A 24,756-nucleotide genomic window follows, 5' to 3' on the forward strand; every position below is an offset into this window, starting at 1 on the left:
CAAAAATCCCTATTGTTTTACCTGTTTTTACAAGGAAATAAAATGTGAAAAAAATATTTCTACATCCCATGGCCTTTCCCAACCATTTAAATTTTTGTCTTACATGTCTAACACTTCCGAAAAACCAATACAACACCCACCCGGAACAATATATAAAGCTAAACGAACCGTTCACTGGGCACTTATCTGTACGAAAATCCCTATTGATTTACCTGTTTTTACAAGGAAATAAAATGTGAAAAAAATATTTCTACATCCCATGGCCATTCCCAACCATTTAAAATTTTCTCTTACAGGTCTAACACTTCCGAAAAACCAATACAACGCCCACCCGGAACAATATATAAATTAAACGAACCGTTCACTGGGTACTTATACGTACGAAAATCCCTATTGATTTACCTGTTTTTACAAGGAAATAAAATGTGGAAAAAATATTTCTACATCCCATGACCTTTCCCAACCATTTAAATTTTTCTCTTACAGGTCTAACACTTCCGAAAAACCAATACAACGCACACTCGGAACAATATATAAAGCTAAACCAACCGTTCACTGGGCACTTATGTTTACGAAAATCCCTATTGATTTACCTGTTTTTACAAGGAAATAAAATGTGAAAAAAATATTTCTACATCCCATGGCCATTCCCAACCATTTAAATTTTTCTCTTACAGGTCTAACACTTCCGAAAAACCAATACAACGCCCACCCGGAACAATATATAAAGCTAAACGAACCGTTCACTGGGTAGTTACACGTACGAAAATCCCTATTGATTTACCTGTTTTTACAAGGAAATAAAATGTGAAAAAAATATTTCTACATCCCATGGCCTTTCCCAACCATTTAAATTTTTCTCTTACAGGTCCAACACTTCCAAAAAACCAATACAACGCCCACCCGGAACAATATATAAAGCTAAACGAACCGTTCACTGGGCACTTATCCGTACGAAAATCCCTATTGATTTACCTGTTTTTACAAGGAAATAAAATGTGAAAAAAATATTTCTACATCCCATGGCCTTTCCCAACCATTTAAATTTTTGTCTTACATGTCTAACACTTCAGAAAAACCAATACAACGCCCACCCGGAACAATATATAAAGCTAAACGAACCGTTCACTGGGCACTTATCTGTACGAAAATCCCTATTGATTTACCTGTTTTTACAAGGAAATAAAATGTGAAAAAAATATTTCTACATCCCATGGCCATTCCCAACCATTTAAATTTTTCTCTTACAGGTCTAACACTTCCGAAAAACCAATACAACGCCCACCCGGAACAATATATAAAGCTAAACGAACCGTTCACTGGGTAGTTACACGTACGAAAATCCCTATTGATTTACCTATTTTTACAAGGAAATAAAATGTGAAAAATATATTTCTACATCCCATGGCCTTTCCCAACCATTTAAATTTTTCTCTTACAGGTCTAACACTTCTGAAAAACCAATACAACGCCCACCCGGAACAATATATAAAGCTAAACGAACCGTTCACTGGGCACTTATCCGTACAAAAATCCCTATTGTTTTACCTGTTTTTACAAGGAAATAAAATGTGAAAAAAATATTTCTACATCCCATGGCCTTTCCCAACCATTTAAATTTTTCTCTTACAGGCCTAACACTTCCGAAAAAGCAATACAACACCCACCTGGAACAATATATAAAGCTAAACGAACCGTTCAATGGGCACTTATCCTTACGAAAATCCCTATTGATTTACCTGTTTTTACAAGGAAATAAAATGTGAAAAAAATATTTCTACATCCCATGGCCTTTCCCAACCATTTAAATTTTTCTCTTACAGGTCCAACACTTCCAAAAAACCAATACAACGCCCACCCGGAACAATATATAAAGCTAAACGAACCGTTCACTGGGCACTTATCCGTACGAAAATCCCTATTGATTTACCTGTTTTTACAAGGAAATAAAATGTGAAAAAAAATATTTCTACATCCCATGGCCTTTCCCAACCATTTAAATTTTTGTCTTACATGTCTAACACTTCAGAAAAACCAATACAACGCCCACCCGGAACAATATATAAAGCTAAACGAACCGTTCACTGGGCACTTATCTGTACGAAAATCCCTATTGATTTACCTGTTTTTACAAGGAAATAAAATGTGAAAAAAATATTTCTACATCCCATGGCCATTCCCAACCATTTAAATTTTTCTCTTACAGGTCTAACACTTCCGAAAAACCAATACAACGCCCACCCGGAACAATATATAAAGCTAAACGAACCGTTCACTGGGTAGTTACATGTACGAAAATCCCTATTGATTTACCTATTTTTACAAGGAAATAAAATGTGAAAAATATATTTCTACATCCCATGGCCTTTCCCAACCATTTAAATTTTTCTCTTACAGGTCTAACACTTCTGAAAAACCAATACAACGCCCACCCGGAACAATATATAAAGCTAAACGAACCTTTCACTGGGCACTTATCCGTACGAAAATCCCTATTGATTTACCTGTTTTTACAAGGAAATAAAATGTGAAAAAAATATTTCTACATCCCATGGCCTTTCCCAACCATTTAAATTTTTGTCTTACATGTCTAACACTTCCGAAAAACCAATACAACACCCACCCGGAACAATATATAAAGCTAAACGAACCGTTCACTGGGCACTTATCTGTACGAAAATCCCTATTGATTTACCTGTTTTTACAAGGAAATAAAATGTGAAAAAAATATTTCTACATCCCATGACCATTCCCAACCATTTAAAATTTTCTCTTACAGGTCTAACACTTCCGAAAAACCAATACAACGCCCACCCGGAACAATATATAAATTAAACGAACCGTTCACTGGGTACTTATACGTACGAAAATCCCTATTGATTTAACTGTTTTTACAAGGAAATAAAATGTGGAAAAAATATTTCTACATCCCATGGCCTTTCCCAACCATTTAAATTTTTCTCTTACAGGTCTAACACTTCCGAAAAACCAATACAACGCACACTCGGAACAATATATAAAGCTAAACCAACCGTTCACTGGGCACTTATCTTTACGAAAATCCCTATTGATTTACCTGTTTTTACAAGGAAATAAAATGTGAAAAAAATATTTCTACATCCCATGGCTTTTCCCAACCATTTAAATTTTTCTCTTACAGGTCTAACAGTTCCGAAAAACCAATACAACGCCCACCCGGAACAATATATAAAGCTAAACGAACCGTTCACTGGGCACTTATCCGTACGAAAATCCCTATTGATTTACCTGTTTTTACAAGGAAATAAAATGTGAAAAAAATATTTCTACATCCCATGGCCATTCCCAACCATTTAAATTTTTCTCTTACAGGTCTAACACTTCGGAAAAACCAATACAACGCCTACCGGGAACAATATATAAAGCTAAACGAACCGTTCACTGGGTAGTTACACGTACGAAAATCCCTATTGATTTACCTGTTTTTACAAGGAAATAAAATGTGAAAAAAATATTTCTACATCCCATGGCTTTTCCCAACCATTTAAATTTTTCTCTTACAGGTCTAACAGTTCCGAAAAACCAATACAACGCCCACCCGGAACAATATATAAAGCTAAACGAACCGTTCACTGGGCACTTATCCGTACGAAAATCCCTATTGATTTACCTGTTTTTACAAGGAAATAAAATGTGAAAAAAATATTTCTACATCCCATGGCTTTTCCCAACCATTTAAATTTTTCTCTTACAGGTCTAACAGTTCCGAAAAACCAATACAACGCCCACCCGGAACAATATATAAAGCTAAACGAACCGTTCACTGGGCACTTATCCGTACGAAAATCCCTATTGATTTACCTGTTTTTACAAGGAAATAAAATGTGAAAAAAATATTTCTACATCCCATGGCTTTTCCCAACCATTTAAATTTTTGTCTTACATGTCTAACACTTCCGAAAAACCAATACAACACCCACCCGGAACAATATATAAAGCTAAACGAACCGTTCACTGGGCACTTATCTGTACGAAAATCCCTATTGATTTACCTGTTTTTACAAGGAAATAAAATGTGAAAAAAATATTTCTACATCCCATGGCCATTCCCAACCATTTAAAATTTTCTCTTACAGGTCTAACACTTCCGAAAAACCAATACAACGCCCACGCGGAACAATATATAAATTAAACGAACCGTTCACTGGGTACTTATACGTACGAAAATCCCTATTGATTTACCTGTATTTACAGGGAAATAAAATGTGAAAAAAATATTTCTACATCCCATGGCCTTTCCCAACCATTTAAATTTTTCTCTTACAGGTCTAACACTTCGGAAAAACCAATACAACGCCTACCGGGAACAATATATAAAGCTAAACGAACCGTTCACTGGGCACTTATCCGTACGAAAATCCCTATTGATTTACCTGTTTTTACAAGGAAATAAAATGTGAAAAAAATATTTCTACATCCCATGGCCTTTCCCAACCATTTAAATTTTTCTCTTACAGGTCTAACACTTCCGAAAAACAAATACAACACCCACCCGGAACAATATATAAAGCTAAACGAACCGTTCACTGGGAACTTATCCGTAAGAAAATCCCTATTGATTTATCTGTTTTTACAAGGAAGTAAAATGTGAAAAAAATATTTCTACATCCCATGGCCTTTCCCAACCATTTAAATTTTTCTCTTACAGGCCTAACACTTCCGAAAAACCAATACAACACCCACCCGGAACAATATATAAATTAAACGAACCGTTCACTGGGTACTTATACGTACGAAAATCCCTATTGATTTACCTGTTTTTACAAGGAAATAAAATGTGAAAAAAATATTTCTACATACCATGGCCTTTCCCAACCATTTAAATTTTTCTCTTACAGGTCTAACACTTCGGAAAAACCAATACAACGCCTACCGGGAACAATATATAAAGCTAAACGAACCGTTCACTGGGCACTTATCCTTACGAAAATCCCTATTGATTTACCTGTTTTTACAAGGAAATAAAATGTGAAAAAAATATTTCTACATACCATGGCCTTTCCCAACCATTTAAATTTTTCTCTTACAGGTCTAACACTTCCGAAAAACAAATACAACGCCCACCCGGAACAATATATAAAGCTAAACGAACCGTTCACTGGGAACTTATCCGTAAGAAAATCCCTATTGATTTATCTGTTTTTACAAGGAAGTAAAATGTGAAAAAAATATTTCTACATCCCATGACCATTCCCAACCATTTAAAATTTTCTCTTACAGGTCTAACACTTCCGAAAAACCAATACAACGCCCACCCGGAACAATATATAAATTAAACGAACCGTTCACTGGGTACTTATACGTACGAAAATCCCTATTGATTTAACTGTTTTTACAAGGAAATAAAATGTGGAAAAAATATTTCTACATCCCATGGCCTTTCCCAACCATTTAAATTTTTCTCTTACAGGTCTAACACTTCGGAAAAACCAATACAACGCCTACCGGGAACAATATATAAAGCTAAACGAACCGTTCACTGGGCACTTATCCTTACGAAAATCCCTATTGATTTACCTGTTTTTACAAGGAAATAAAATGTGAAAAAAATATTTCTACATACCATGGCCTTTCCCAACCATTTAAATTTTTCTCTTACAGGTCTAACACTTCCGAAAAACAAATACAACGCCCACCCGGAACAATATATAAAGCTAAACGAACCGTTCACTGGGAACTTATCCGTAAGAAAATCCCTATTGATTTATCTGTTTTTACAAGGAAGTAAAATGTGAAAAAAATATTTCTACATCCCATGACCATTCCCAACCATTTAAAATTTTCTCTTACAGGTCTAACACTTCCGAAAAACCAATACAACGCCCACCCGGAACAATATATAAATTAAACGAACCGTTCACTGGGTACTTATACGTACGAAAATCCCTATTGATTTAACTGTTTTTACAAGGAAATAAAATGTGGAAAAAATATTTCTACATCCCATGGCATTTCCCAACCATTTAAATTTTTCTCTTACAGGTCTAACACTTCCGAAAAACCAATACAACGCACACTCGGAACAATATATAAAGCTAAACCAACCGTTCACTGGGCACTTATCTTTACGAAAATCCCTATTGATTTACCTGTTTTTACAAGGAAATAAAATGTGAAAAAAATATTTCTACATCCCATGGCCTTTCCCAAGCATTTAAATTTTTCTCTTACAGGTCTAACACTTCGGAAAAACCAATACAACGCCTACCGGGAACAATATATAAAGCTAAACGAACCGTTCACTGGGCACTTATCCTTACGAAAATCCCTATTGATTTACCTGTTTTTACAAGGAAATAAAATGTGAAAAAAATATTTCTACATACCATGGCCTTTCCCAACCATTTAAATTTTTCTCTTACAGGTCTAACACTTCCGAAAAACAAATACAACGCCCACCCGGAACAATATATAAAGCTAAACGAACCGTTCACTGGGAACTTATCCGTAAGAAAATCCCTATTGATTTATCTGTTTTTACAAGGAAGTAAAATGTGAAAAAAATATTTCTACATCCCATGGCCTTTCCCAACCATTTAAATTTTTCTCTTACAGGTCTAACACTTCCGAAAAACCAATACAACGCACACTCGGAACAATATATAAAGCTAAACCAACCGTTCACTGGGCACTTATCTTTACGAAAATCCCTATTGATTTACCTGTTTTTACAAGGAAATAAAATGTGAAAAAAATATTTCTACATCCCATGGCCTTTCCCAACCATTTAAATTTTTCTCTTACAGGCCTAACACTTCCGAAAAACCAATACAACGCCCACCCGGAACAATATATAAAGCTAAACGAACCGTTCACTGGGCACTTATCTGTACGAAAATCCCTATTGATTTACATGTTTTTACAAGGAAATAAAATGTGAAAAAAATATTTCTACATCCCATGGCCATTCCCAACCATTTAAATTTTTCTCTTACAGGTCTAACACTTCCGAAAAACCAATACAACGCCCACCCGGAACAATATATAAAGCTAAACGAACCGTTCACTGGGCACTTATCCGTATGAAAATCCCTATTGATTTACCTGTTTTTACAAGGAAATAAAATGTGAAAAAAATATTTCTACATCCCATGGCCTTTCCCAACCATTTAAATTTTTCTCTAACAGGTCTCACACTTCCGAAAAACCGATACAACGCCCACCCGGAACAATATATAAAGCTAAACGAACCGTTCACTGGGCAGTTATCCGTACGAAAATCCCTATTGATTTACCTGTTTTTACAAGGAAATAAAATGTGAAAAAAATATTTCTACATCCCATGGCCTTTCCCAACCATTTAAATTTTTGTCTTACATGTCTAACACTTCCGAAAAACCAATACAACGCCCACCCGGAACAATATATAAAGCTAAACGAACCGTTCACTGGGTACTTACGTGTACGAAAATCCCTATTGATTTACCTGTTTTTACAAGGAAATAAAATATGAAAAAAATATTTCTACATCCCATGGCCTTTCCCAACCATTTAAATTTTTCTCTTACAGGTCTAACACTTCTGAAAAACCAATACAACGCCCACCCGGAACAATATATAAAGCTAAACGAACCGTTCACTGGGCAGTTATCCGTACGAAAATCCCTACTGATTTACCTGTTTTTACAAGGAAATAAAATGTGAAAAAAATATTTCTACATCCCATGGCCTTTCCCAACCATTTAAATTTTTGTCTTACATGTCTAACACTTCCGAAAAACCAATACAACGCCCACCCGGAACAATATATAAAGCTAAACGAACCGTTCACTGGGTACTTACGTGTACGAAAATCCCTATTGATTTACCTGTTTTTACAAGGAAATAAAATATGAAAAAAATATTTCTACATCCCATGGCCTTTCCCAACCATTTAAATTTTTCTCTTACAGGTCTAACACTTCTGAAAAACCAATACAACGCCCACCCGGAACAATATATAAAGCTAAACGAACCGTTCACTGGGCACTTATCCGTACGAAAATCCCTATTGTTTTACCTGTTTTTACAAGAAAATAAAATGTGAAAAAAATATTTCTACATCCCATGGCCTTTCCCAACCATTTAAATTTTTCCCTTACAGGTCTAACACTTCCGAAAAACCAATACAACACCCACCTGGAACAATATATAAAGCTAAACGAACCGTTCAATGGGCACTTATCCTTACAAAATTCCCTATTGATTTACCTGTTTTTACAAGGAAATAAAATGTGAAAAAAATATTTCTACATCCCATGGCCTTTCCCAACCATTTCAATTTTTCTCTTACAGGTCTAACACTTCCGAAAAACCAATACAACACCCACCTGGAACAATATATAAAGCTAAACGAACCGTTCAATGGGCACTTATCCTTACGAAAATCCCTATTGATTTACCTGTTTTTACAAGGAAATAAAATGTGAAAAAAATATTTCTACATCCCATGGCCTTTCCCAACCATTTAAATTTTTCTCTTACAGGTCTAACACTTCCGAAAAACCAATACAACGCCCACCCGGAACAATATATAAAGCTAAACGAACCGTTCACTGGGCACTTATCTGTACGAAAATCCCTATTGATTTACATGTTTTTACAAGGAAATAAAATGTGAAAAAAATATTTCTACATCCCATGGCAATTCCCAACCATTTAAATTTTTCTCTTACAGGTCTAACACTTCCGAAAAACCAATACAACGCCCACCCGGAACAATATATAAAGCTAAACGAACCGTTCACTGGGCACTTATCCGTATGAAAATCCCTATTGATTTACCTGTTTTTACAAGGAAATAAAATGTGAAAAAAATATTTCTACATCCCATGGCCTTTCCCAACCATTTAAATTTTTCTCTAACAGGTCTAACACTTCCGAAAAACCAATACAACGCCCACCCGGAACAATATATAAAGCTAAACGAACCGTTCACTGGGCACTTATCCGTACGAAAATCCCTATTGATTTACCTGTTTTTACAAGGAAATAAAATGTGAAAAAAATATTTCTACATCCCATGGCCTTTCCCAACCATTTAAATTTTTCTCTTACAGGTCTAACACTTCGGAAAAACCAATACAACGCCTACCGGGAAAAATATATAAAGCTAAACGAACCGTTCACTGGGAACTTATCCGTAAGGAAATCCCTATTGATTTATCTGTTTTTACAAGGAAGTAAAATGTGAAAAAAATATTTCTACATCCCATGGCCTTTCCCAACCATTTAAATTTTTCTCTTACAGGTCTAACACTTCCGAAAAACCAATACAACGCCCACCCGGAACAATATATAAAGCTAAACGAACTGTTCACTGGGTACTTATCCGTACGAAAATCCCTATTGATTTAACTGTTTTTACAAGGAAATAAAATGTGAAAAAAATATTTCTACATCCCATGGCCTTTCCCAACCATTTAAATTTTTCTCTTACAGGCCTAACACTTCCGAAAAACCAATACAACACCCACCTGGAACAATATATAAAGCTAAACGAACCGTTCAATGGGCACTTATCCTTACGAAAATCCCTATTGATTTACCTGTTTTTACAAGGAAATAAAATGTGAAAAAAATATTTCTACATCCCATGGCCTTTCCCAACCATTTAAATTTTTCTCTTACAGGTCTAACACTTCCGAAAAACCAATACAACGCCCACCCGGAACAATATATAAAGCTAAACGAACCGTTCACTGGGCACTTATCTGTACGAAAATCCCTATTGATTTACATGTTTTTACAAGGAAATAAAATGTGAAAAAAATATTTCTACATCCCATGGCCATTCCCAACCATTTAAATTTTTCTCTTACAGGTCTAACACTTCCGAAAAACCAATACAACGCCCACCCGGAACAATATATAAAGCTAAACGAACCGTTCACTGGGCACTTATCCGTATGAAAATCCCTATTGATTTACCTGTTTTTACAAGGAAATAAAATGTGAAAAAAATATTTCTACAACCCATGGCCTTTCCCAACCATTTAAATTTTTCTCTAACAGGTCTAACACTTCCGAAAAACCAATACAACGCCCACCCGGAACAATATATAAAGCTAAACGAACCGTTCACTGGGCACATATCTGTACGAAAATCCCTATTGATTTACCTGTTTTTACAAGGAAATAAAATGTGAAAAAAATATTTCTACATCCCATGGCCTTTCCCAACCATTTAAATTTTTCTCTTACAGGTCTAACACTTCGGAAAAACCAATACAACGCCTACCGGGAACAATATATAAAGCTAAACGAACCGTTCACTGGGCACTTATCCGTACGAAAATCCCTATTGATTTACCTGTTTTTACAAGGAAATAAAATGTGAAAAAAATATTTCTACATACCATGGCCTTTCCCAACCATTTAAATTTTTCTCTTACAGGTCTAACACTTCCGAAAAACAAATACAACACCCACCCGGAACAATATATAAAGCTAAACGAACCGTTCACTGGGAACTTATCCGTAAGAAAATCCCTATTGATTTATCTGTTTTTACAAGGAAGTAAAATGTGAAAAAAATATTTCTACATCCCATGGCCTTTCCCAACCATTTAAATTTTTCTCTTACAGGTCTAACACTTCCGAAAAACCAATACAACGCCCACCCGGAACAATATATAAAGCTAAACGAACTGTTCACTGGGTACTTATCCGTACGAAAATCCCTATTGATTTAACTGTTTTTACAAGGAAATAAAATGTGAAAAAAATATTTCTACATCCCATGGCCTTTCCCAACCATTTAAATTTTTCTCTTACAGGCCTAACACTTCCGAAAAACCAATACAACACCCACCTGGAACAATATATAAAGCTAAACGAACCGTTCAATGGGCACTTATCCTTACGAAAATCCCTATTGATTTACCTGTTTTTACAAGGAAATAAAATGTGAAAAAAATATTTCTACATCCCATGGCCTTTCCCAACCATTTAAATTTTTGTCTTACATGTCTAACACTTCCGAAAAACCAATACAACGCCGACCCGGAACAATATATAAAGCTAAACGAACCGTTCACTGGGCACTTATCCATACGAAAATCCCTATTGTTTTACCTGTTTTTACAAGAAAATAAAATGTGAAAAAAATATTTCTACATCCCATGGCCTTTCCCAACCATTTAAATTTTTCTCTTACAGGTCTAACACTTCCGAAAAACCAATACAACACCCACCTGGAACAATATATAAAGCTAAACGAACCGTTCAATGGGCACTTATCCTTACAAAATTCCCTATTGATTTACCTGTTTTTACAAGGAAATAAAATGTGAAAAAAATATTTCTACATCCCATGGCCTTTCCCAACCATTTAAATTTTTCTCTTACAGGTCTAACACTTCCGAAAAACCAATACAACGCCCACCCGGAACAATATATAAAGCTAAACGAACTGTTCACTGGGCACTTATCCGTACGAAAATCCCTATTGATTTACCTGTTTTTACAAGGAAATAAAATGTGAAAAAAATATTTCTACATCCCATGGCCTTTCCCAACCATTTAAATTTTTCTCTAACAGGTCTAACACTTCCGAAAAACCAATACAACGCCCACCCGGAACAATATATAAAGCTAAACGAACCGTTCACTGGGCGCTTATCCGTACGAAAATCCCTATTGATTTACCTGTTTTTACAAGGAAATAAAATGTGAAAAAAATATTTCTACATCCCATGGCCTTTCCCAACCATTTAAATTTTTGTCTTACATGTCTAACACTTTCGAAAAACCAATACAACGCCCACCCGGAACAATATATAAAGCTAAACGAACCATTCACTGGGTACTTACATGTACGAAAATCCCTATTGATTTACCTGTTTTTACAAGGAAATAAAATATGAAAAAAATATTTCTACATCCCATGGCCTTTCCCAACCATTTAAATTTTTCTCTTACAGGTCTAACACTTCTGAAAAACCAATACAACGCCCACCCGGAACAATATATAAAGCTAAACGAACCGTTCACTGGGCACTTATCCGTACGAAAATCCCTATTGTTTGACCTGTTTTTACAAGGAAATAAAATATGAAAAAAATATTTCTACATCCCATGGCCTTTCCCAACCATTTAAATTTTTCTCTTACAGGTCTAACACTTCCGAAAAACCAATATAACGCCCACCCGGAACAATATATAAAGCTAAACGAACCGTTCACTGGGCACTTATCCGTACGAAAATCCCTATTGATTTACCTGTTTTTACAAAGAAATAAAATGTGAAAAAAATATTTCTACATCCCATGGCCTTTCCCAACCATTTAAATTTTTCTCTTACAGGTCTAACACTTCGGAAAAACCAATACAACGCCTACCGGGAACAATATATAAAGCTAAACGAACCGTTCACTGGGCACTTATCCGTACGAAAATCCCTATTGATTTACCTGTTTTTACAAGGAAATAAAATGTGAAAAAAATATTTCTACATACCATGGCCTTTCCCAACCATTTAAATTTTTCTCTTACAGGTCTAACACTTCCGAAAAACAAATACAACACCCACCCGGAACAATATATAAAGCTAAACGAACCGTTCACTGGGAACTTATCCGTAAGAAAATCCCTATTGATTTATCTGTTTTTACAAGGAAGTAAAATGTGAAAAAAATATTTCTACATCCCATGGCCTTTCCCAACCATTTAAATTTTTCTCTTACAGGTCTAACTGCTCCGAAAAACCAATACAACGCCCACCCGGAACAATATATAAAGCTAAACGAACAGTTCACTGGGTACTTATCCGTACGAAAATCCCTATTGATTTAACTGTTTTTACAAGGAAATAAAATGTGAAAAAAATATTTCTACATCCCATGGCCTTTCCCAACCATTTAAATTTTTCTCTTACAGGCCTAACACTTCCGAAAAACCAATACAACACCCACCTGGAACAATATATAAAGCTAAACGAACCGTTCAATGGGCACTTATCCTTACGAAAATCCCTATTGATTTACCTGTTTTTACAAGGAAATAAAATGTCAAAAAAATATTTCTACATCCCATGGCCTTTCCCAACCATTTAAATTTTTCTCTTACAGGTCTAACACTTCCGAAAAACCAATACAACGCCCACCCGGAACAATATATAAAGCTAAACGAACCGTTCACTGGGCACTTATCCGTACGAAAATCCCTATTGATTTACCTGTTTTTACAAGGAAATAAAATGTGAAAAAAATATTTCTACATCCCATGGCCTTTCCCAACCATTTAAATTTTTGTCTTACATGTCTAACACTTCCGAAAAACCAATACAACGCCGACCCGGAACAATATATAAAGCTAAACGAACCGTTCACTGGGTACTTACGTGTACGAAAATCCCTATTGATTTACCTGTTTTTACAAGGAAATAAAATATTAAAAAAATATTTCTACATCCCATGGCCTTTCCCAACCATTTAAATTTTTCTCTTACAGGTCTAACACTTCTGAAAAACCAATACAACGCCCACCCGGAACAATATATAAAGCTAAACGAACCGTTCACTGGGCACTTATCCGTACGAAAATCCCTATTGTTTTACCTGTTTTTACAAGAAAATAAAATGTGAAAAAAATATTTCTACATCCCATGTCCTTTCCCAACCATTTAAATTTTTCTCTTACAGGTCTAACACTTCCGAAATACCAATACAACGCCCACCTGGAACAATATATAAAGCTAAAGGAACCGTTCAATGGGCACTTATCCTTACAAAATTCCCTATTGATTTACCTGTTTTTACAAGGAAATAAAATATGAAAAAAATATTTCTACATCCCATGGCCTTTCCCAACCATTTAAATTTTTCTCTTACAGGTCTAACACTTCTGAAAAACCAATACAACGCCCACCCGGAACAATATATAAAGCTAAACGAACCGTTCACTGGGCACTTATCCGTACGAAAATCCCTATTGTTTTACCTGTTTTTACAAGGAAATAAAATGTGAAAAAAATATTTCTACATCCCATGGCCTTTCCCAACCATTTAAATTTTTCTCTTACAGGTCTAACACTTCCGAAAAACCAATACAACACCCACCTGGAACAATATATAAAGCTAAACGAACCGTTCAATGGGCACTTATCCTTACAAAAATCCCTATTGTTTTACCTGTTTTTACAAGGAAATAAAATGTGAAAAAAATATTTCTACATCCCATGGCCTTTCCCAACCATTTAAATTTTTCTCTTACAGGTCTAACACTTCCGAAAAACCAATACAACACCCACCTGGAACAATATATAAAGCTAAACGAACCGTTCAATGGGCACTTATCCTTACAAAAATCCCTATTGATTTACCTTTTTTTACAAGGAAATAAAATGTGAAAAAAATATTTCTACATCCCATGGCCTTTCCCAACCATTTAAATTTTTCTCTTACAGGTCTAACACTTCTGAAAAACCAATACAACGCCCACCCGGAACAATATATAAAGCTAAACGAACCCTTTACTGGGTACTTACACGTACAAAAATCCCTATTGATTTACCTGTTTTTACAAGGAAATAAAATGTGGAAAATATATTTCTACATCCCATGGCCTTTCCCAACCATTTAAATTTTTCTCTTACAGGTCTAACACTTCCGAAAAACCAATACAACGCCCACCCGGAACAATATATAAAGCTAAACGAACCGTTCACTGGGTACTTATCCGTACGAAAATCCCTATTGATTTACCTGTTTTTACAAGGAAATAAAATGTGAAAAAAATATTTCTACATCCCATGGCCTTTCCCAACCATTTAAATTTGTCTCTCACAGGTCTAACACTTCCGAAAAACCAATACAACGCCCACCCGGAACAATATATAAAGCTAAACGAACCGTTCACTGGGTACTTATGCGTACGAAAATCCCTATTGATTTACCTGTTTTTACAAGGAAATAAAATATGAAAAAAATATTTCTACATCCCATGGCCTTTCCCAACTGTTTAAATTTTTCTCTTACAGGTCTAACACTTCCGAAAAACCAATACAACGCCCACCCGGAACAATATATAAAGTTAAACGAACCGTTCACTGGGCACTTATCTGTACGAAAATCCCTATTGATTTACATGTTTTTACAAGGAAATAAAATGTGAAAAAAATATTTCTACATCCCATGGCCTTTCCCAACCATTTAAATTTGTCTCTTACAGGTCTAACACTTCCGAAAAACCAATACAACGCCCACCCGGAACAATATATAAAGCTAAACGAACCGTTCACTGGGTACTTATGCGTACGAAAATCCCTATTGATTTACCTGTTTTTACAAGGAAATAAAATATGAAAAAAATATTTCTACATCCCATGGCCTTTCCCAACCATTTAAATTTTTCTCTTACAGGTCTAACACTTCTGAAAAACCAATACAACGCCCACCCGGAACAATATATAAAGCTAAACGAACCGTTCACTGGGCACTTATCCGTACGAAAATCCCTATTGTCTTACCTGTTTTTACAAGGAAATAAAATGTGAAAAAAATATTTCTACATCCCATGGCCTTTCCCAACCATTTAAATTTTTCTCTTACAGGTCTAACACTTCCGAAAAACCAATACAACGCCCACCCGGAACAATATATAAAGCTAAACGAACCGTTCACTGGGTACTTATGCGTACGAAAATCCCTATTGATTTACCTGTTTTTACAAGGAAATAAAATATGAAAAAAATATTTCTACATCCCATGGCCTTTCCCAACTGTTTAAATTTTTCTCTTACAGGTCTAACACTTCCGAAAAACCAATACAACGCCCACCCGGAACAATATATAAAGTTAAACGAACCGTTCACTGGGCACTTATCTGTACGAAAATCCCTATTGATTTACATGTTTTTACAAGGAAATAAAATGTGAAAAAAATATTTCTACATCCCATGGCCTTTCCCAACCATTTAAATTTTTGTCTTACATGTCTAACACTTCCGAAAAACCAATACAACGCCGACCCGGAACATTATATAAAGCTAAACGAACCGTTCACTGGGTACTTACGTGTACGAAAATCCCTATTGATTTACCTGTTTTTACAAGGAAATAAAATGTGAAAAAAATATTTCTACATCCCATGGCCTTTCCCAACCATTTAAATTTTTGTCTTACATGTCTAACACTTCCGAAAAACCAATACAACGCCCACCCGGAACAATATATAAAGCTAAACGAACCGTTCACTGGGCACTTATCTGTACGAAAATCCCTATTGATTTACCTGTTTTTACAAGGAAATAAAATGTGAAAAAAATATTTCTATATCCCATGGCCTTTCCCAACCATTTAAATTTTTCTCTAACAGGTCTAACACTTCCGAAAAACCAATACAACGCCCACCCGGAACAATATATAAAGCCAAACGAACCGTTCACTGGGCACTTATCCGTACGAAAATCCCTATTGATTTACCTGTTTTTACAAGGAAATAAAATGTGAAAAAAAAATTTCTACATCCCATGGCCTTTCCCAACCATTTAAATTTTTGTCTTACATGTCTAACACTTTCGAAAAACCAATACAACGCCCACCCGGAACAATATATAAAGCTAAACGAACCATTCACTGGGTACTTACGTGTACGAAAATCCCTATTGATTTACCTGTTTTTACAAGGAAATAAAATGTGAAAAAAATATTTCTACATCCCATGGCCTTTCCCAACCATTTAAATTTTTCTCTTACAGGTCTAACACTTCTGAAAAACCAATACAACGCCCACCCGGAACAATATATAAAGCTAAACGAACCGTTCACAGGGCACTTATCCGTACGAAAATCCCTATTGTTTTACCTGTTTTTACAAGGAAATAAAATGTGAAAAAAATATTTCTACATCCCATGGCCTTTCCCAACCATTTAAATTTTTCTCTAACAGGTCTAACACTTCCGAAAAACCAATACAACGCCCACCCGGAACAATATATAAAGCTAAAGGAACCGTTCACTGGGCACTTATCCGTACGAAAATCCCTATTGATTTACCTGTTTTTACAAGGAAATAAAATGTGAAAAAAATATTTCTACATCCCATGGCCTTTCCCAACCATTTAAATTTTTGTCTTACATGTCTAACACTTTCGAAAAACCAATACAACGCCCACCCGGAACAATATATAAAGCTAAACGAACCCTTTACTGGGTACTTACACGTACAAAAATCCCTATTGATTTACCTGTTTTTACAAGGAAATAAAATGTGGAAAATATATTTCTACATCCCATGGCCTTTCCCAACCATTTAAATTTTTCTCTTACAGGTCTAACACTTCCGAAAAACCAATACAACGCCCACCCGGAACAATATATAAAGCTAAACGAACCGTTCACTGGGTACTTATCCGTACGAAAATCCCTATTGATTTACCTGTTTTTACAAGGAAATAAAATGTGAAAAAAATATTTCTACATCCCATGGCCTTTCCCAACCATTTAAATTTGTCTCTCACAGGTCTAACACTTCCGAAAAACCAATACAACGCCCACCCGGAACAATATATAAAGCTAAACGAACCGTTCACTGGGTACTTATGCGTACGAAAATCCCTATTGATTTACCTGTTTTTACAAGGAAATAAAATATGAAAAAAATATTTCTACATCCCATGGCCTTTCCCAACTGTTTAAATTTTTCTCTTACAGGTCTAACACTTCCGAAAAACCAATACAACGCCCACCCGGAACAATATATAAAGTTAAACGAACCGTTCACTGGGCACTTATCTGTACGAAAATCCCTATTGATTTACATGTTTTTACAAGGAAATAAAATGTGAAAAAAATATTTCTACATCCCATGGCCTTTCCCAACCATTTAAATTTGTCTCTTACAGGTCTAACACTTCCGAAAAACCAATACAACGCCCACCCGGAACAATATATAAAGCTAAACGAACCGTTCACTGGGTACTTATGCGTACGAAAATCCCTATTGATTTACCTGTTTTTACAAGGAAATAAAATATGAAAAAAATATTTCTACATCCCATGGCCTTTCCCAACCATTTAAATTTTTCTCTTACAGGTCTAACACTTCTGAAAAACCAATACAACGCCCACCCGGAACAATATATAAAGCTAAACGAACCGTTCACTGGGCACTTATCCGTACGAAAATCCCTATTGTCTTACCTGTTTTTACAAGGAAATAAAATGTGAAAAAAATATTTCTACATCCCATGGCCTTTCCCAACCATTTAAATTTTTCTCTTACAGGTCTAACACTTCCGAAAAACCAATACAACGCCCACCCGGAACAATATATAAAGCTAAACGAACCGTTCACTGGGTACTTATGCGTACGAAAATCCCTATTGATTTACCTGTTTTTACAAGGAAATAAAATATGAAAAAAATATTTCTACATCCCATGGCCTTTCCCAACTGTTTAAATTTTTCTCTTACAGGTCTAACACTTCCGAAAAACCAATACAACGCCCACCCGGAACAATATATAAAGTTAAACGAACCGTTCACTGGGCACTTATCTGTACGAAAATCCCTATTGATTTACATGTTTTTACAAGGAAATAAAATGTGAAAAAAATATTTCTACATCCCATGGCCTTTCCCAACCATTTAAATTTTTGTCTTACATGTCTAACACTTCCGAAAAACCAATACAACGCCGACCCGGAACAATATATAAAGCTAAACGAACCGTTCACTGGGTACTTACGTGTACGAAAATCCCTATTGATTTACCTGTTTTTACAAGGAAATAAAATGTGAAAAAAATATTTCTACATCCCATGGCCTTTCCCAACCATTTAAATTTTTGTCTTACATGTCTAACACTTCCGAAAAACCAATACAACGCCCACCCGGAACAATATATAAAGCTAAACGAACCGTTCACTGGGCACTTATCTGTACGAAAATCCCTATTGATTTACCTGTTTTTACAAGGAAATAAAATGTGAAAAAAATATTTCTACATCCCATGGCCTTTCCCAACCATTTAAATTTGTCTCTTACAGGTCTAACACTTCCGAAAAACCAATACAACGCCCACCCGGAACAATATATAAAGCTAAACGAACCGTTCACTGGGTACTTATGCGTACGAAAATCCCTATTGATTTACCTGTTTTTACAAGGAAATAAAATATGAAAAAAATATTTCTACATCCCATGGCCTTTCCCAACCATTTAAATTTTTCTCTTACAGGTCTAACACTTCTGAAAAACCAATACAACGCCCACCCGGAACAATATATAAAGCTAAACGAACCGTTCACTGGGCACTTATCCGTACGAAAATCCCTATTGTTTTACCTGTTTTTACAAGGAAATAAAATGTGAAAAAAATATTTCTACATCCCATGGCCTTTCCCAACCATTTAAATTTTTCTCTAACAGGTCTAACACTTCCGAAAAACCAATACAACGCCCACCCGGAACAATATATAAAGCTAAACGAACCGTTCACTGGGCACTTATCCGTACGAAAATCCCTATTGATTTACCTGTTTTTACAAGGAAATAAAATGTGAAAAAAATATTTCTACATCCCATGGCCTTTCCCAACCATTTAAATTTTTGTCTTACATGTCTAACACTTTCGAAAAACCAATACAACGCCCACCCGGAACAATATATAAAGCTAAACGAACCATTCACTGGGTACTTACGTGTACGAAAATCCCTATTGATTTACCTGTTTTTACAAGGAAATAAAATGTGAAAAAAATATTTCTACATCCCATGGCCTTTCCCAACCATTTAAATTTTTCTCTTACAGGTCTAACACTTCTGAAAAACGAATACAACGCCCACCCGGAACAATATATAAAGCTAAACGAACCGTTCACAGGGCACTTATCCGTACGAAAATCCCTATTGTTTTACCTGTTTTTACAAGGAAATAAAATGTGAAAAAAATATTTCTACATCCCATGGCCTTTCCCAACCATTTAAATTTGTCTCTTACAGGTCTAACACTTCCGAAAAACCAATACAACACCCACCTGGAACAATATATAAAGCTAAACGAACCGTTCAATGGGCACTTATCCTTACAAAAATCCCTATTGATTTACCTTTTTTTACAAGGAAATAAAATGTGAAAAAAATATTTCTACATCCCATGGCCTTTCCCAACCATTTAAAGTTTTCTCTTACAGGTCTAACACTTCTGAAAAACCAATACAACGCCCACCCGGAACAATATATAAAGCTAAACGAACCCTTTACTGGGTACTTACACGTACAAAAATCCCTATTGATTTACCTGTTTTTACAAGGAAATAAAATGTGGAAAAAATATTTCTACATCCCATGGCCTTTCCCAACCATTTAAATTTTTCTCTTACAGGTCTAACACTTCCGAAAAACCAATACAACGCCCACCCGGAACAATATCTAAAGCTAAACGAACCGTTCACTGGGTACTTATCCGTACGAAAATCCCTATTGATTTACCTGTTTTTACAAGGAAATAAAATGTGAAAAAAATATTTCTACATCCCATGGCCTTTCCCAACCATTTAAATTTGTCTCTCACAGGTCTAACACTTCCGAAAAACCAATACAACGCCCACCCGGAAAAATATATAAAGCTAAACGAACCGTTCACTGGGTACTTATGCGTACGAAAATCCCTATTGATTTACCTGTTTTTACAAGGAAATAAAATATGAAAAAAATATTTCTACATCCCATGGCCTTTCCCAACTGTTTAAATTTTTCTCTTACAGGTCTAACACTTCCGAAAAACCAATACAACGCCCACCCGGAACAATATATAAAGTTAAACGAACCGTTCACTGGGCACTTATCTGTACGAAAATCCCTATTGATTTACATGTTTTTACAAGGAAATAAAATGTGAAAAAAATATTTCTACATCCCATGGCCTTTCCCAACCATTTAAATTTGTCTCTTACAGGTCTAACACTTCCGAAAAACCAATACAACGCCCACCCGGAACAATATATAAAGCTAAACGAACCGTTCACTGGTTACTTATGCGTACGAAAATCCCTATTGATTTACCTGTTTTTACAAGGAAATAAAATATGAAAAAAATATTTCTACATCCCATGGCCTTTCCCAACCATTTAAATTTTTCTCTTACAGGTCTAACACTTCTGAAAAACCAATACAACGCCCACCCGGAACAATATATAAAGCTAAACGAACCGTTCACTGGGCACTTATCCGTACGAAAATCCCTATTGTTTTACCTGTTTTTACAAGGAAATAAAATGTGAAAAAAATATTTCTACATCCCATGGCCTTTCCCAACCATTTAAATTTTTCTCTTAAAGGTCTAACACTTCCGAAAAACCAATACAACGCCCACCCGGAACAATATATAAAGCTAAACGAACCGTTCACTGGGTACTTATGCGTACGAAAATCCCTATTGATTTACCTGTTTTTACAAGGAAATAAAATATGAAAAAAATATTTCTACATCCCATGGCCTTTCCCAACTGTTTAAATTTTTCTCTTACAGGTCTAACACTTCCGAAAAACCAATACAACGCCCACCCGGAACAATATATAAATTTAAACGAACCGTTCACTGGGCACTTATCTGTACGAAAATCCCTATTTATTTACATGTTTTTACAAGGAAATAAAATGTGAAAAAAATATTTCTACATCCCATGGCCTTTCCCAACCATTTAAATTTTTGTCTTACATGTCTAACACTTCCGAAAAACCAATACAACGCCGACCCGGAACAATATATAAAGCTAAACGAACCGTTCACTGGGTACTTACGTGTACGAAAATCCCTATTTATTTACCTGTTTTTACAAGGAAATAAAATATGAAAAAAATATTTCTACATCCCATGGCCTTTCCCAACCATTTAAATTTTTCTCTTACATGTCTAACACTTCTGAAAAACCAATACAACGCCCACCCGGAACAATATATAAAGCTAAACGAACCGTTCACTGGGCACTTATCCGTACGAAAATCCCTATTGTTTTACCTGTTTTTACAAGGAAATAAAATATGAAAAAAATATTTCTACATCCCATGGCCTTTCCCAACCATTTAAATTTTTCTCTTACATGTCTAACACTTCTGAAAAACCAATACAACGCCCACCCGGAACAATATATAAAGCTAAACGAACCGTTCACTGGGCACTTATCCGTACGAAAATCCCTATTGTTTTACCTGTTTTTACAAGAAAATAAAATGTGAAAAAAATATTTCTACATCCCATGGCCTTTCCCAACCATTTAAATTTTTCTCTAACAGGTCTAACACTTCCGAAAAACCAATACAACGCCCACCCGGAACAATATATAAAGCTAAACGAACCGTTCACTGGGCACTTTTCCGTACGAAAATCCCTATTGATTTACCTGTTTTTACAAGGAAATAAAATGTGAAAAAAATATTTCTACATCCCATGGCCTTTCCCAACCATTTAAATTTTTCTCTTACAGGTCTAACACTTCGGAAAAACCAATACAACGCCTACCGGGAACAATATATAAAGCTAAACGAACCGTTCACTGGGCACTTATCCGTACGAAAATCCCTATTGATTTACCTGTTTTTACAAGGAAATAAAATGTGAAAAAAATATTTCTACATACCATGGCCTTTCCCAACCATTTAAATTTTTCTCTTACAGGTCTAACACTTCCGAAAAACAAATACAACACCCACCCGGAACAATATATAAAGCTAAACGAACCGTTCACTGGGAACTTATCCGTAAGAAAATCCCTATTGATTTATCTGTTTTTACAAGGAAGTAAAATGTGAAAAAAATATTTCTACATCCCATGGCCTTTCCCAACCATTTAAATTTTTCTCTTACAGGTCTAACACTTCCGAAAAACCAATACAACGCCCACCCGGAACAATATATAAAGCTAAACGAACTGTTCACTGGGTACTTATCCGTACGAAAATCCCTATTGATTTAACTATTTTTACAAGGAAATAAAATGTGAAAAAAATATTTCTACATCCCATGGCCTTTCCCAACCATTTAAATTTTTCTCTTACATGTCTAACACTTCCGAAAAACCAATACAACGCCGACCCGGAACAATATATAAAGCTAAACGAACCGTTCACTGGGTACTTACGTGTACGAAAATCCCTATTGATTTACCTGTTTTTACAAGGAAATAAAATATTAAAAAAATATTTCTACATCCCATGGCCTTTCCCAACCATTTAAATTTTTCTCTTACAGGTCTAACACTTCTGAAAAACCAATACAACGCCCACCCGGAACAATATATTAAGCTAAACGAACCGTTCACTGGGCACTTATCCGTACGAAAATCCCTATTGTTTTACCTGTTTTTACAAGAAAATAAAATGTGAAAAAAATATTTCTACATCCCATGGCCTTTCCCAACCATTTAAATTTTTCTCTTACAGGTCTAACACTTCCGAAAAACCAATACAACACCCACCTGGAACAATATATAAAGCTAAACGAACCGTTCAATGGGCACTTATCCTTACAAAATTCCCTATTGATTTACCTGTTTTTACAAGGAAATAAAATGTGAAAAAAATATTTCTACATCCCATGGCCTTTTCCAACCATTTAAATTTTTCTCTTACAGGTCTAACACTTCCGAAAAACCAATACAACGCCCACCCGGAACAATATATAAAGCTAAACGAACCGTTCACTGGGCACTTATCCGTACGAAAATCCCTATTGATTTACCTGTTTTTACAAGGAAATAAAATGTGAAAAAAATATTTCTACATCCCATGGCCTTTCCCAACCATTTAAATTTTTGTCTTACATGTCTAACACTTCCGAAAAACCAATACAACGCCCACCCGGAACAATATATAAAGCTAAACGAACCGTTCACTGGGCACTTATCTGTACGAAAATCCCTATTGATTTACCTGTTTTTACAAGGAAATAAAATGTGAAAAAAATATTTCTATATCCCATGGCCTTTCCCAACCATTTAAATTTTTCTCTAACAGGTCTAACACTTCCGAAAAACCAATACAACGCCCACCCGGAACAATATATAAAGCTAAACGAACCGTTCACTGGGCACTTATCCGTACGAAAATCCCTATTGATTTACCTGTTTTTACAAGGAAATAAAATTTGAAAAAAATATTTCTACATCCCATGGCCTTTCCCAACCATTTAAATTTTTGTCTTACATGTCTAACACTTTCGAAAAACCAATACAACGCCCACCCGGAACAATATATAAAGCTAAACGAACCATTCACTGGGTACTTACGTGTACGAAAATCCCTATTGATTTACCTGTTTTTACAAGGAAATAAAATATGAAAAAAATATTTCTACATCCCATGGCCTTTCCCAACCATTTAAATTTTTCTCTTACAGGTCTAACACTTCTGAAAAACCAATACAACGCCCACCCGGAACAATATATAAAGCTAAACGAACCGTTCACTGGGCACTTATCCGTACGAAAATCCCTATTGTTTTACCTGTTTTTACAAGGAAATAAAATGTGAAAAAAATATTTCTACATCCCATGGCCTTTCCCAACCATTTAAATTTTTCTCTTACAGGTCTAACACTTCCGAAAAACCAATACAACACCCACCTGGAACAATATATAAAGCTAAACGAACCGTTCAATGGGCACTTATCCTTACAAAAATCCCTATTGATTTACCTGTTTTTACAAGGAAATAAAATGTGAAAAAAATATTTCTACATCCCATGGCCTTTCCCAACCATTTAAATTTTTCTCTTACAGGTCTAACACTTCTGAAA

This window comes from Paroedura picta, chromosome 4 (assembly GCF_049243985.1).
Source record: "Paroedura picta isolate Pp20150507F chromosome 4, Ppicta_v3.0, whole genome shotgun sequence".
NCBI lineage: Eukaryota > Metazoa > Chordata > Lepidosauria > Squamata > Gekkonidae > Paroedura > Paroedura picta.